The following is a 14,377-nucleotide window of genomic DNA, read 5'->3' as shown; positions in this document are numbered from 1 at the left end:
TATACAGCTCTACTGTGTACACATACAGCTCAGCTACATGTACATTACACACAGCTCTACTGTGTACACATACAGCTCAGCTACATGCACATTACACATATACAGCTCTACTGTGTACACATACAGCTCAGCTACATGTACATTACACATATACAGCTCTACTGTGTACACATACAGCTCAGCTACATGCACATTACACATATACAGCTCTACTGTGTACACATACAGCTCAGCTACATGTACATTACACATATACAGCTCTACTGTGTACACATACAGCTCAGCTACATGCACATTACACATATACAGCTCTACTGTGTACACATACAGCTCAGCTACATGTACATTACACATATACAGCTCTACTGTGTACACATACAGCTCAGCTACATGTACATTACACATATACAGCTCTACTGTGTACACATACAGCTCAGCTACATGTACATTACACATATACAGCTCTACTGTGTACACATACAGCTCAGCTACATGCACATTACACATATACAGCTCTACTGTGTACACATACAGCTCAGCTACATGCACATTACACATATACAGCTCTACTGTGTACACATACAGCTCAGCTACATGCACATTACACATATACAGCTCTACTGTGTACACATACAGCTCAGCTACATGTACATTACACATATACAGCTCTACTGTGTACACATACAGCTCAGCTACATGTACATTACACATATACAGCTCTACTGTGTACACATACAGCTCAGCTACATGTACATTACACATATACAGCTCTACTGTGTACACATACAGCTCAGCTACATGCACATTACACATATACAGCTCTACTGTGTACACATACAGCTCAGCTACATGTACATTACACATATACAGCTCTACTGTGTACACATACAGCTCAGCTACATGCACATTACACATATACAGCTCTACTGTGTACACATACAGCTCAGCTACATGTACATTATACATATACAGCTCTACTGTGTACACATACAGCTCAGCTACATGCACATTACACATATACAGCTCTACTGTGTACACATACAGCTCAGCTACATGTACATTACACATATACAGCTCTACTGTGTACACATACAGCTCAGCTACATGCACATTACACATATACAGCTCTACTGTGTACACATACAACTCAGCTACATGCACATTACACATATACAGCTCTACTGTGTACACATACAACTCAGCTACATGTACATTACACATATACAGCTCTACTGTGTACACATACAGCTCAGCTACATGTACATTACACATATACAGCTCTACTGTGTACACATACAGCTCAGCTACATGCACATTACACATATACAGCTCTACTGTGTACACATACAGCTCAGCTACATGTACATTACACATATACAGCTCTACTGTGTACACATACAGCTCAGCTACATGCACATTACACATATACAGCTCTACTGTGTACACATACAGCTCAGCTACATGCACATTACACACAGCTCTGCTGCAGACATATATAACACACACATACACAGCTCTGCACCACGCACATCACACACACACAGCTCTGCTGCATACACATAACTTCAGCTCATCCAGCAGCGATCACAACCAGCACAGCAGAGTCCTGTATACACTGAGCAGATGAGCCTAGAGCAGCAGCCCCTGATCATGTGACTCCTCCTCCTCCATGTGACTGATCACATGACGGTGACATCATCGCAGGTCCTGTACACGGCTCCTCTACAGATACAGGTAGGTGTGTGGTGGTCACCATCAGGATTATTGGGGATGTTTATTATTAACCCTTAAGGACACGGTGTACATTTATTATTTATATAATTATTTTATATTTACACCCTGCACCTACTATGAGACTTTGGGGGAGATTTATAAAAACCCTGTGTGGAGGAATCGTGGTGATATTGCCCATAACAACCAATCAGATCTTTCATCTTTAAAGAGGCCTGTGAACAATGAAAGATGCAATCTTGTTGCTATGGGCAACTGCACTGCTCTCCCTCTATACAGGTTTAGATAAATCTTCCCCTTAGAGCTTAGGAGCTGCGCTCGCTTCAAAGCCGGTGAGAGACGGCAGCTATATGCAGCCAGGACTCACCGCTAATGGCAAACTTCAGCATTAACCCTTTTTGTTAAATTCTACCCGAGCGTCATGTGATCTCATATATAGGGAACAATCTGCGCCCTGAAGATGGCCGAGTCTTCTCTTCTGGCTCCAGACCTGGTGCTGTCCTGGTGAATCCTGACCGGTCTATGTTCCCGCCAACTGTTTGCTGCCCTCCGGTGGACGCTCCTATAGACTCAGTCTGTCCCTGTTTGTCCCTTATGTCCTCTCTCTGCCGGACCTTCTAGGGTTTTCTGGATTAATGTCTGCGCCCCTGTAGGTTTCAGTCGGGGGCTTTTGTAGTATTTATGTGGATTATACCATTGGGTCTGGCCCTTGGGGTGGGGCTGTCTGGTTGGGGTACCTGTGGGGTGTACCTTCATGTTACCTCCCTCTTTTCTATTTTTGTAATGGTCCCTATTGGGGTGTACCTTTAATGGAAAAGTATCATGAAAAAAAAAACGTACCCCCTATCCGCGGGGGCGACCGAGTGCTTGGACCCCCCACAATCTGCTGTTTGGAGGCCCTGCTCTCCATCACAGGGGCGCGTCACGACCCCCTAAATATAGCTCTGTGGGAGCCGTTTGGCAATATTCTGCTCTACCATAGAGCTTTATGGAGGGGGTCGTGACTTGCTCCTGTGCTGGAGAACCAGGGGCCCAGCGCCCGGACCCACCGCAATCTAAAATGTATTCCCTAACCTTTAGATAGGGGGTAAGGTTTTTTTTTTTCATGATACTTGTCCTTTAATGTTACCTCCCTCTTTTCTATTTTTGTATCTGTCCCTGATTGTTATGCCCTTCATAACTTTATTGATATTTCAGTTAGAGTTTCCCCTTTAGTGATTTGTTTGGGGAAAAAGTGTTTTGTGGTGGTCGGTCCCTGTGGTGTCCTGAGCGTTGTGGTGGTCGGTCCCTGAGGTGTCCTGAGTGTTGTGAGGGTCGGTCCTTGAGGTGTCCTGAGCGTTGTGGTTTCTTCTACCTGACCCGTAGGCCTGGTTTCTGTCTTTCCTGGTTGAATTTTTGCCCGTGTGCTGCTTTTTATCTATCTTTATTTTTTTATATTTCTTTCCTTTCTGTTTCTTACGTTCCAGTATTTGGTTTTCTCTCGTTTTCTCTCTCTCTCTCTTGATCTCTCTCTCTCTCTCTCCCTCTCTCCCTCTCTCTCCCTCTCGACTCAGGACTTCTCTCTCTCTCTCTCTCTCTCTCTCTCCCTCTCTCCCTCTCTCCCTCTCTCCCTCTCTCCCTCTCGACTCAGGACTCAGGACTCCTCTATCTCTCTCTCTCTCTCTCTCTCTCTCTCTCTCGACTCAGGACTCCTCTATCTCTCTCTCTCTCTCTCGACTCAGGACTCCTCTATCTCTCTCTCTCTCTCTCTCTCTCGACTCAGGACTCCCTCTCTCTCTCTCTCTTCATGGTCACCAGTTGGTGAGTTCTTGACGTATCTACCATCTTGTGACAGGGATTATTCCTTTCATTTATCGTCCTATGACACGTTCTCCCGCCTGGATTACTATTTTGTGGAGATTTGAGGCTCCTGCGTTCATCAGTGATCAATGCTCTCCCCTCCATGTAGTGTGAGGTCAGGAGGTATAAGCAGCCGGCACTCACCAATGCTCTCCCCTCCATGTAGTGTGAGGTCAGGAGGTATAAGCAGCCGGCACTCACCAATGCTCTCCCCTCCATGTAGTGTGAGGTCAGGAGGTATAAGCAGCCTGCACTCACCAATGCTCTCCCCTCCATGTAGTGTTAGGTCAGGAGGTATAAGTAGCCGGCACTCACCAATGCTCTCCCCTCCATGTAGTGTGAGGTCAGGAGGTATAAGCAGCCGGCACTCACCAATGCTCTCCCCTCCATGTAGTGTGAGGTCAGGAGGTATAAGCAGCCGGCACTCACCAATGCTCTCCCCTCCATGTAGTGTGAGGTCAGGAGGTATAAGCAGCCGGCACTCACCAATGCTCTCCTCTCCATGTAGTGTGAGGTCAGGAGGTATAAGCAGCCGGCACTCACCAATGCTCTCCCCTTCTTAGGCCTTGGTTGTCCTCACTGTTTCCTCCCTTCACCATCTTCTCCTGTTGATCCCCGATCTCCTAAATGACCAAGTAGTCACTGATGACCTCCGCTCCTCGCTCTCTCAATACTATGTGACCTCACCCTGGAGATTTCACCCTGTGACCTGTGGGGGCGCAGAAGGGTGTTACTAGGGGGGATGGCTTAAAGGGGTACTTTGCCCCTAGACATCTCATCCCCTATGCAAAGAATAGGTGATAAGATGTCTCATCACGGGGGTCCTGCCGTTGGGGACCCCCGCAATCTCGGCTGAGGCACCCCAGAACTTCACTCCATGCCGGATGACTTGCGATGCGGGGCAGAGGCTTGTGACGTCACGAACCTCCGGCACTGAACCCCGGCAATAAGACATCTTATCCCCTATCCTTTGGATAGGGGATAAGATGTTTAGAGGCGGAGTACCCCTTTAAACATGGTTCCCTTTTTAAGAGATAGAGAGGGAGTTTAAATGGGCACTGTCAATACAAAAACTTTTAATATGTTATGAAGAATTGCAAAACGATATGTTCATTATAAAAAATTAAAGATTTCATGCTGAAAAAGCCAGTCAAAAAACTGGCCACTAGGGGTCCCCCTGCTTGCTTGGACACATACCAGTTCGGCTGTGTCCAGCGGTCATCATCTACGTCATGGACCCATGTGTTGATTGACAGCAGGTCCAGCCGCCGGGGGGGAGCGTGCACACGGACCTCAGTGACCATCAGCAGGATACCTGCAGCTTTTTGGTATGTATTATTATGGGGGGAGATTTATCAAAACCTGTCCAGAGGAAAAGTTGCTGAGTTGCCCATAGCAACCAATAAGATCGATTCTTTCATTTTTGAAAAAGGCTTCTGGAAACTGAAAGCAGCGATCTGATTGGTTGCTATGGGCAACTCAGTTACTTTTCCTCTGGACAGGTTTTGATAAATCTCCCCTTATATGTTTAGGGCACAGAAAATGTTTATAGTTTTAATGTACATATATATATATATATATATATATATATATATATAGCTTTTTTTTTTTTTTAAATCTTTATTCAAACAATGATATTATACAGTTGGAGGGGCGTGGTCTGGCGGTTGAGATGAGCGGTCGCGCACTGTGAGTGCTCCCGCTTAGAGCCTGCCTTTTATTTATCCTGCTTTGAATACTGGAGTCCCTGACCCCACAAACCCGACTTAGGACCCGTAATATGGCCCCTAAACCAGACCCTACAAAAAATAAGGATTGATCAGCCGTGGAAGAGCTCCGGGACTATGCACGCGCAGAAAAACAAGATGGCGCTGACCAGGCCGGGGCGCGTTCTCTGCCGGCAGCCGCGGAGGGACAGGATGCCTCAACACATCAAGAGGGATTAGACTCCCCTGAACTTACCCTACGGGAGGTGAGCGACACACTCCTGCTGACGATCCAGACATGCCGAACCTCCCTCACAGGCAAGATGGAGGAGGTCAGGGTGGATGTGGGCCTCCTCCGGCAGGACTTCCACAATCTGCAAGATCGGGTGGCGGAGACGGAGACTCGTATCTCCACACTTGTAGACACGGTGCAGCCCTTACATTCTTCTCTCCGTGCGGTACAGGAGCAGCTGGAATCGGCCCGTCAGAAGAACGACGACCTCGAGAACCAGCTGCGCCGGAACAATATTCAGGTGATCGACCTCCCGGAACGGGTGGAGGGCCAGAATCATGGGGCCTACGTGGAGTCCTGGATTAGGTAGCTCTTCCCGGATGTCCCCTTCTCCACTGCCTACGCTGTTGAGAGAGTGCATAGAGTACCATCAAAGCCACCAATCCCTGGTGTGCCTCCTCGCCCGTTGCTTGCGAGATTCCTCAACTACCACGACCGGGATTTGATTCTCCGCTCCGCCCTACGGCTGCCGGAAATTGTTGTGCACAATGCTAAAGTGTCCATCTTCCCGGACTTTTCCTCAGACCTACAACGCAAGAGGGCCTCGTTTACTTCTGTCAAGGCAAGGCTGCGAGAGAGAGGGGTGCCGTATTCTATTGCTTACCCTGCCCGGCTTCGGATCGTGGACGGAGACCGGGCTGTATTCTTCGCTTCCCCGCAGGACGCAGGTGACTGGCTGAGTCGCCGGCGTTGATCCGGCTCCCTTCGGTGACTCCATGCTGTGTGGGATGCTTGCTACCGGTGCCGAGGGGCTTCATACTGTGTCCCCCACCTTCCCTCCTTTTCCTCATCTTCCCACACAGTCCTTACCTCCTGGGACCCTTCTGCAGAGACCAAGGTACTGTGCTCCCCCTACGTGACCCCATTTTTCCTAGGCCTTCCCTTCTCCCATACCTCCCATGCCTCCGTATTTTTTCCCACCCCTCCCTTCCCCCTCCCCGGTCCCCTGCCGTTTTTCACTCTGGACCTCTCCGTAGGATGGCTGTCTGCTCTTGCCTGTCCCCCTGAGACTTCATTTGGACTCCCCTCAGGATTTTCCCATGGACACTCCATTGCCATTCACTACCCCTCCGTCCCTTCTCCCCACCTCCCTCCTCGGGTCTGCCCTGGAGTTTCTGCCCCTGGAGGATAACGAATGCTGGATACCTTCCCTGTGTGGCCCTGGTCCGTTCACCCCGTGTGCTTTCTTTCCCCACCCCTTCTTTCTTTCTCTCTTTTGTGCCCCTGTGCCTTTGTTGGTCCTTCATCCCCTGTGTCTTTTTTTTAAGGACTCCCATACATGACATGTATAAGCAGGTTCTCCCCACTCTATTGCTGCTATTTCAGCACTGGAAACATTTGACTTTTGTATTTTGTTTCTGTTCATCCCCCTGTGTTAGTAAGGGGTTATCTTCTCCAATTTGCACTTTACCTGTGGGGTACACCATGCACTACTACACGGCTTTATCACCTGTGTCCCTTTTCTGTCTTCTCGGCCGCATGTCTGTTTGTCTTGGTTTGTTGGTATGGATGGATGATGTGGGTGTTGTATGTCTGGGTCCTTGCACTAGCTGTTGTACGTTCACTCTATTAGCATGGCGGATCTTAGGATAATGTCACGGAATATCTGGGGGGGCCCGCACCCCGCGTAAACGTACGTCAGTATTTTCCCATGTTAGGCTGGGTTCACACTACGTTTTCTCCCATACGGGAGCGCATACGGCAGGGGGGAGCTAAAACCTCGCGCTCCCGTATGCCTTCGTATGCGCTCCCGTATGTCATTCATTTCAATGAGCCGGCCGGAGTGAAACGTTCGGTCCGGTCGGCTCATTTTTGCGCCGTATGCGCTTTTACAACCGGACCTAAAACTGTGGTCAACCACGGTTTGAGGTCCGGTTGTAAAAGCGCATACGGCGCGAAAATGAGCCGACCGGACCGAACGTTTCACTCCGGCCGGCTCATTGAAATGAATGACATACGGGAGCGCATACGGTGACATACGGGAGCGCGAGGTTTTAGCTCCCCTCTGCCGTATGCGCTCCCGTATGGGAGAAAACGTAGTGTGAACCCACCCTTAGGAGGTTTCGCCCTCATGTGGTTGCTTTGCAGGAGACCCATCTCACTCCTGATAGAGCTCGCCAATTCACTATACCTTGGGTTCAATGGTCTCAGCACTCCTTCCATACGTCTTTTCCTAAGGGTGTCTCCCTCTTGATCACTAGGTCGGTTAGGTGGGAACCCGTCACGGTACGTAAAGACTCGCACGGTCACTACATCTTTGTTTATGCTTATACAGTGGTCCCTCAAGTTACAATATTAATTGGTTCTGGGACGACCATTGTAAGTTGAAACCAAACCAACCATTGTATGTTGAGACCAGAACTCTATGGAAACCGGGTTATTGGTTCTAAAGGCACCAAAATGTCATCCAAAAATAGGAAAAAAGTGAGAATTAAAGAAAAATAAGTAGATAAGTAATATAGATAAAGCAAATCCTTATATATAAAAGTAAGAAAGATCTGCTGGGAGCTGTAAATCACTGTCTATGTCAGTGTTTCCCAAGCAGGGAGCCTCCAGCTGTTGCAAAACTACAACTCCCAGCATGCCCGGACAGCCAAAGGCTGTCCGGGCATGCTGGGAGTTGTAGTTTTGCAAAAGCTGGGGCCATCCTGCTTGGGAAACACTGGTCTATGTAGAGGACAGGAGCTTCTTCAGGGTCCTGTACAGTACACACAATGTCCCAAAAAAGTAATGGAGTCGCCCTCACCTGGTGTCCGAAAGAGCAGCTAACCCTGGTACAGGTAAAGTGTACAGAACATGTAATACCAGACACCAGTCAGTGCATACACTTCAGTAATACAGGTGTTTTACCAGTGAATGCCCATTTTGATTGGTCGGTTCTTCCAGCCATTGACACGTTTCACAGATATGGACTGTCCGTAGCATTGTATGTTGAGTCTGGTTTCAACTTACGATGGTCCAGAAAAGACCATTGTATGTTGAGGCCATTGTAAGTTGAGGGATCACTGTATAAATAATGTACCTTATGTGTTACTGTTTATTTATAACCCTCCCCCTGCCTCTATAGAGGCGTTGAATAGCGCTGTTAGTTTTGCTGCTGGTTACCCTTCTGCACGAGTGCTCTGTATGGGTGACTTCAATATGGTGTCAGATCTGGTAATGGATCGTCATAGTGCTAGGGGGGGTTCCTATAGGAGTAAGGGATACTCCCCTTTCCCTGCTCTTGGAGGTTGGCTGGGTAGCTGTTTTTAGGGCACCCTCAGTCTAAACAATTCTCTTGTCACACCCTGAGTCGGAATGCGCGGTCCAGAATCCACCTTGCTTGTGGTAACTCGCTTCTTCTCTCCCAGGTCTCGGCGGTCTCCTATAAGCCGCGAGCTATCTCTGACCATTCTCCATTATTGCTTGATATCTCCATGGCCGATTCTGGTACACCGCGTAGGTGGAAGATCCACCCTTTATGGCTAGAACAAATAGGCCCAAATGATCGTATTCCTCACCAGCTTCAGGTATTCCTCCAGGCTAATATTTCTGGAAGTTCCCCAGTACTGGTGTGGGAGACGTTGAAGGCGTACCTACGGGGTTGTTTACGTTTTACGATATCTTTTATCAAGAAATCTACATCTAGAAGGGAGGAGGATTTGGCCAGACTGTGCTGATCTGGAGGCCAGATATGTGGTGGACCCATCCGAGGCTACCAAATTGGCTTGGCTGCGTGAGGGGCGGCAATATATGCTACACCTCCACGAAAAGGCTAATAGAAAGTTGTTTTTCACCAAGCAATTTTACTTCGAGCACGGCAACCAATCCAGTAAACTATTAGCTCATATTGTTAGGCAGAATTCGTCTGCAGATTCTTAAACTTCGTGCCCCGGATGGGTCCAAACTACTGGGAGTTGATGAAATGGCGCAATGTTTTTCTTCCTTTTACTCTAACCTTTATTCTTCGTAGGTGCAGTATGTTGATGCAGAGCTTACTACTTACCTGGACGGCATTGATTTTCCTGTTTTATCTGATGATGATAGGGATATGTTGGATGCCCCTCTTACTTTGCTGGAAGTGCAAGACGCTGTGTCCAGTATGACTAAGGGTAAATCTCCGGGCCCGGACGGCCTGCCCTTGGAGGTTTACCTGAGGTACTCCGAATTCCTTCTCCCGCCCTTGCTTGCCATGTTTGAAACGGCTTTTTGCCGATGCTACCTTACCTGATTCTAAGTACAAGGCGACCATAGTTGTCCTCCTAAAACCTGAGAGGGATCCTTTAGAATTCGGCTCTTATCGGCCGATTTCCTTGTTAAACTTGGATTACAAAATTCTCACGAAAGTTTTAGCTAACAGGTTAAATCGTGCCGTATTGTCTATAATACATCCCGACCAATCTGGCTTTATGCCGGGTAAATCTACGTCGGATAATATACGTAGAGTCCAAGGTGCCATCCAGATGGGATGTGCTCTGGGTGGGGACTGGGCCTTGGCGTCTTTGGATGCCGCCAAGGCCTTTGATTCAGTGGAATGGGGTTATTTATTGGAAGTTCTCACCAGGTTTGGCTTCGGTCCTGCCTTTAGGAAATGGGTCTCTCTCCTCTACCGGTGTCCACAGGCTCAGGTCCTGGTTAATGGTGCTTGTTCTTTCCCATTTACTTTGGGCAGGGGTACGCATCAGGGGTGCCCTCTGTCCCCGCTCCTGTTTGCGGTGGCCGTGGAGCCCCTTGCTCTGCTTATCCGACAGGAGCCTGGTTTCCGTAGTATGTCTGTGGGGGATAGGGAGGACCGTATTGGCTTATATGCCGATGATATGGTGCTGTTTCTCTCAGACCCGCTCTCCATGCTCCCCTATACTATGACATTGATGGAACAAGTCTGCGGTGATGCCACTTTTGTCTAGGGATTGGCCCCCTGTTATGTGTGGTCTTCCGGTTGTTACCGAATTCAAGTACTTGGGGATATCTATTCACAGGGACCCTGCACTTGACCTATCGACTAATATTCTCTCCTTACTCCCTTATGTTAGATCTAAATTTAGAGTCTGGGCCACTCTGCCGTTGTCGGTAACTGGCCGTATTAATCTTATTAAGCTTATAATCCTTCCCAAATGTCTGTATTTGCTGGAGCATGCCTATGTGCCTGTCCCCAAATCTTTCTTTGACTCTCTTCACTCTCTCCTCTCCCCTTTTATTTGGGGCCCCAATAGACCCAAATACATTGCAGCGCCCCAAAATGGAGGCTGGTATGTCTCTCCCCGACTTTTACCTTTATTACCTGGCGGGCCAGTTGCGTTACATCAAGCATTGGTTAGTTGAAGGCGACATGCCGAGTCCGGAGCAGTCGCTGACTGGATATATCCCGTCCCTGACCCCGCGACTCCTGATAGAAAGTCCCACCCTAAGTGGGCGCACGTATCTACCCCTCCATAAACTAGCTTTAAAGGTCTGGCGGGCTGCAAAGGCGATTTATGGTTACACTGATACGCCCTCGGACACTCCTCTATGGCGTAACCCTTACCTCACCCATATTGATGCCACTTTGGACCCGGCCTTTTGGAGGGACCTAGTTATACATACACTAGAACATGTATACCGTGATAATGTGCTCTGCTCCTTCGACCAATTGCAATCTAGCTATGCTTTACCTAGACATTGTTTTTTCAAATACCTGCAACTCCGCCATGCACTCAATGCTCAGTACCCTGCGGGAAGTTCACCGATCTCCACTTTCCTTCTTATAGGGGTTCTGCGGTCACAGGGTCCTGGGGGGCTGGTGTCCATCCTGTATACACATCTTATTCAAGCCAAGATTTCCCGTTTCCAGTTGCCGGCTGTTCGGCATTGGGAATCCCACATTCCTAATTTGTCTACGCATATATGGGAGGACATCTTCTCCTCACACATGCTGGTGTCCCCGGCAGCTAATAACAATTTGATTCAATTGAACATTATCCATTATAGCTATATCACTCCCCTTATGTTGTATAGAATGGGTCGTTCTGACTCGGATGCTTGCCATCGCTGTGGTGCTGCCAGGGCGGATTTCTGGCATCTTATCTGGGCTTGTCCCTTCATTGAGTCATTCTGGCGCGAGGTTCTCCAGCTTCTCGCCTCCCTTGTTGAGCCGTCCCTATCTGCTGATCCCCTGATTTGCCTCTTTGGCCTCATAGATGAGGAGATATGGACCCACCACGTTCGCATCTTTTTGAGGGAAACTCTATTCATGGCTAGGAAAGCTATTGCTCTCAAGTGGATGGACCCCGGACCCCCTACCTTATCCCAGTGGAAGGCTCTGGTTAATGCTATAATACCTTTCTCCCATTTGGTTTATAAAAATAGTAATAAATAAATAGTAATAAATTCCTCTCTGTGTGGGGTGTATGGTGCTCCTCCCCGTCCACCCAATGTTCTTACTCTATGTCTCTCCCTAGGGTCCCATAATTGCATCCCGGGGACCAAGTGTGAATGTTTTGTGTTGGTACCCATATGTGTCTTTTTTATGCCGTGTTTGTCAGCTCTCTGTGATACACCCTCATGCATGGGTCTGTTGTTTAGACATTGAGATGGCACATACCCACTTCTAGGCCGTACTAGGGCTGGGCGGTATACCGGTTCATATCGAATACCGAAATTTTTGGGCTGCACGATATACATTTTTCCCATACTGCAATACCGGTTTGGCCCCTCCCCCTTGGGAATGAATTATCAGCCCAGCGCAGCGCAGCGCTGTCCCCACATCTGGGAACTAATCATACGTGACCCGCCAGCACTGTTTTGCCCCCCCCCCCCAATTAATTATCAGCCCAGCGGGGTACTACTCACATATGTCACCCACAAACACTGCCCTCCTCCTCTTTATTGGGGGTCGCCGGCGCTGGAACTCACTGTACGCCAGTGGTCTCCAACCTGCTGACCTCCAGCTGTTGCAAACCTACAACTCCCAGCATGGCATGCTGGGAGTTGTAGTTTTGCAACAGCTGGAGGTCCGCAGGTTTGAGACCACTGCTGTCCGCTGTATCCCTATGCCTGGGCTGCAAAAGATACAGAAAATAAACTTTAATTTACCTACGTCGGCCTTACGCTGTTCCTTGGGACGGGAACGTTGGACAGCCGTCAGCCTATCACCAGCCGCAGCGATGTCCCGCCCGGCCAGTGATAGGCTAAGCCCACTGTCATGTAAGGAGCTCTGGCCGGCTTCTTACATGACAGTGGGCTCAGCCTATCACTGGCCGGGGCGGGACATCGCTGCGGCTGGTGATAGGCTGACGGCTGTCCAACGTTCCCATCCCCAGCATGTGGCCGACGTAGGTAAGTTACAGTTTATTTTCTTTATATTTTGCAGCCCGGACATAGGGATACAGCGTACAGCAGTGGTCTCAAACCTGCGGACCTCCAGCTGTTTCAAAACTAGTAGTTTTGCAACATCTGGAGGTCCGCAGGTTGGAGACCACTGGCGTACAGTATAGAGTTCCAGCGCCGGTGGCCCCCAATAAAGAGGAGGAGGGCAGTGTTTGCGGGTGACATATGTGAGTAGTACCCCGCTGGGTTGATCATTAATTGGGGGGGGGGGCAGAACAGCGCTGGCAGGTAACATGATTGGGGGGGGGGGAGCAGAAGAGCGCTCGCAGGTCACATGATTTGGGGTGGGGGTGAAAGAAATACCGTTATATACCGTGGAACCGCCATAAGTTACAAAAATCCCGTGATACACATATTTGGTCATAGCGCCCAGCTCTAGGCCGTACTGCATATTAGTGTTATTAGTGCATATACACAGACTGTTATGGTTTACCTCAGTTTCTGTTCTTTTTCATGTTTTTGTTGCACTGCTTGGAATACATAGTTACATAGTTAGTACGGTCGAAAAAAGACATATGTCCATCAAGTTCAACCAGGGAATTAAGGGGTAGGGGTGTGGCGCGATATTGGGGAAGGGATGGGATTTTATATTTCTTCATAAGCATTAATGTTATTTTGTTCCAGGAATGTATCTAATCCTGTTTTAAAGCTGTTAATTGTTCCTGCTGTGACCAGTTCCTGAGGTAGACCGTTCCATAAATTCACAGTCCTCACGGTAAAGAAGGCGTGTCGCCCCTTTAGACTAAACCTTTTCTTCTCCAGACGGAGGGAGTGCCCCCTCGTCCTTTGGGGGGGTTTAACCTGGAACAGTTTTTCTCCATATTTTTTGTATGGGCCATTTATATACTTATATACGTTTATCATATCCCCCCTTAAACGTCTCTTCTCAAGACTAAACAATTGTAACTCCTTTAATCGCTCCTCATAGCTAAGATGTTCCATGCCCCATATTAGTTTAGTCGCGCGTCTCTGCACCCTTTCCAACTCCGCAGTGTCCCTTTTATGGACAGGTGCCCAAAACTGAACAGCATATTCCAGGTGAGGCCGTACCAATGCTTTATAAAGGGGGAGTATTATGTCCCTGTCCCTTGAGTCCATGCCTCTTTTTATACATGACAATATCCTGCCGGCTTTGGAAGCAGCAGCCTGACATTGCATGCTATTCTGTAGTCTGTGATCTACAAGTCACCCAGATCCTTCTCTACCAGTGACTCTGCCAGTTTAATCCCCCCTAAGACATACGACGCTGCAGGTTATTAGTATACACAGCCCCCCTCTATATACACAGCCCCCCCTCTATATACACAGCCCCCCTCTATATACACAGCCCCCCTAAGACATACGGTGCTGCAGGTTATTAGTACCCAGATGCATAACTTTACATTTATCCACATTGAACCTCATTTGCCAAGTGGATGCCCAGACACTTAGTCTATCCAAGTCATCTTGTAACTTATGCACATCC

General features: G+C 48.4%; 1 long non-coding RNA gene across 1 annotated transcript in view; it reads left to right on the top strand.

Moving 5' to 3' along the window:
- The first annotated feature begins 1,434 nt into the window (after positions 1–1,434).
- Positions 1,435–14,377, top strand: part of LOC130298805 (uncharacterized) — a 28,007-nt gene continuing 15,064 nt past the window's right edge. Inside the window, exon 1 of the long non-coding RNA XR_008850099.1 lies at positions 1,435–1,734. This is a non-coding gene — a long non-coding RNA (uncharacterized LOC130298805). The remainder of the gene's footprint in view (positions 1,735–14,377) is intronic.

This window comes from Hyla sarda, chromosome 1 (genome assembly GCF_029499605.1).
Source record: "Hyla sarda isolate aHylSar1 chromosome 1, aHylSar1.hap1, whole genome shotgun sequence".
In the NCBI taxonomy this organism is placed as follows: domain Eukaryota; kingdom Metazoa; phylum Chordata; class Amphibia; order Anura; family Hylidae; genus Hyla; species Hyla sarda.
Note: the sequence above shows the minus strand (reverse complement) of the source record. Positions and strands in the feature narration are given on the sequence as shown.